This window comes from Gossypium arboreum, chromosome 12, assembly GCF_025698485.1.
Source record: "Gossypium arboreum isolate Shixiya-1 chromosome 12, ASM2569848v2, whole genome shotgun sequence".
NCBI lineage: Eukaryota > Viridiplantae > Streptophyta > Magnoliopsida > Malvales > Malvaceae > Gossypium > Gossypium arboreum.
In genome coordinates, this window is record NC_069081.1 from 97,705,718 (window position 1) to 97,707,944 (window position 2,227).

Here is a 2,227-nt window from a genome sequence, read left to right on the forward strand (position 1 = left end):
ATTTAAAGAAAGCATACCCGACCATAGAGTCAAAGAGGAGACAAAATTTTCAAATTTGGTGAGTTAGGTGGCTTATTTTAGACTAAAATAAAAATAAATAAAGGAAGGATGATATCATCCCTTTTTCATCTTCTTTCTCTACCAAAAATCAGCCATTAAAGGGGGTTTGAAAGCTTAAAATTTTTAGCAACTTGAAGCACTCACAATTAAGTGATTTCCATGTCCTTTGTTGATGATTTTTGTACTTTTGAGACCCTTGATGCATGAGCTTTCAAATGAGGGGTCTATTTTGGAAAATGGTTGAAAGTCTAGGGTTTTGAAATGAGATCATCTGGGGTGTTTTTTGAAATTTTATGGAAGAATATGAGTCTTAGGTGTGACATAAACAACTTTTGTGAAAGGTGTTAGCATGAAAACACCTAAAGGGACCATTTTGCATAAGTTGTAAAATAGATGAAAAGTGTGTGAAATAGTGTGAATTTGGAGTTTTTATAAGAGTAAAAGAGGTTTGTCTAGTCTTGAGAAATAAAGAAATTCGATAAAAATAAATTTTCAGGTCGAGGGGTAAAATGGTTATTTTGCAAAAGTCTAGGGGCAAAATGGTCATTTAGCCCAATTGTGAATTGTGACTGCTTAGGTTGAGAAAGTGACTTAATAAGTGCATTTTGTTATTATAGATTAAGAAATACCGAGTTTGAACCTAGACCGAGGGAAAGTTAAGGAAACCGACTAAATCGACTAGTCACCACATTTTGTAATCCGAGGTAAGTTGTATGTAAATAATACAACTACATTGTTAATTATATGTGATTGAATTATTACAAAAATTGCTTGATTGTGAAATTGAGAATAAATAATGATAAATGAGATAGTAGAATTTCCGTTGGAACCTTAGAAAGTAAATCAGATATTCATGCCATAACATTTGGGCCATTTGTGTGTGAGCTAGTGTAAGACATGTCTGGGACATGCATCGGCCATATTATGAGAGCCAGTGTAAGACCATGTTTGGGACATGGCATCGGTATTGAGACGAGGGCTAGTGTAAGACATGTTTGAGACATGCAACGGCCTTGAGATGAAAGCTAGTGTAAGACATGTTTGAGATATGCATCAGCTACGAGATGATAGTCAGTGTAAGACCATGTCTGGGACATGGTATCGACTTGAGATATGAGCTAGTGTAAGACTGTGTCTAGGACATGGCATCGGCACCTTACCCTATGCTTGAGGCTTATGTAATATCCGGTAGTATTCCGAATGGTTCAACGGTAAAAGTTATGTTCTTAAGCTAACGAGGAAAGTATAACCGTGTTGTGAGTGGTACAGGTACCTAATTGGTACTGATATGATCTCAATATATAATATGTGACATGTATTGATGGTAATGAGTAAGTTAAACTTATGCCTACATTGGTGTTATGGGCATGTTGATTATTTATAAATTGTTGTTGTATACTTACTTATATGCAACTTACTAAGCTGTTATGCTTACTCCCTTCCCTTTTCATTTCTTTACAGTGCTACTTAACTAGCTCAAGGATCACCGGAAGTCAGAGATATCAATCACACTATCAACCGAAGCATTCAGTATAGTTGGATTTATATTTTTGAATGTGACATGTATAGGACTTAGACTTTATTATTTTGTGTTATTGAGGTTTGGCTATATGTATTGGCTTGGGTTGGAAACCCTTCAATTTGTATTAAGCCTTGAATGATGACTAACATTCATTTTGAATTTATAAAAGATGCATTATCATGGTTGAATGAATGTTTATTGTGGCTGATTTGGTTATAGTGATTATGATTGTTTTGGTATTGGTTGGTATTTGTATAGAGCTACATATGTAAGGGTGGCAAAGGGGCTTGGTAGATAGCCTTATATTGTCCACATGGATAGGCACACGGGCATGTGTCTAGGCCGTGTGTGACACACGGTCTACCCAATGGGCATGTGGTTCGGCCGTGTGTCCCTTGCATGTAAAAATTTGAAGTCAGTATGCATAATAATAAACACACAGGCAGAGACACGATCATGTGTCTTAGCCGTGTGAAGGGCACGACCTAGCACACGGGTGTGTGCCTTAGCCATGTGACATTTTGGGATTGCTGTTGTCAGAAATAGAATGTCCATGTTTTTGTACACGGGCTAGTACACGGGCGTGTCATGGCAATGTAAAGGACAAGGGCTGGGCACACGGGCGTATGCCAGGCCGTGTGAAAA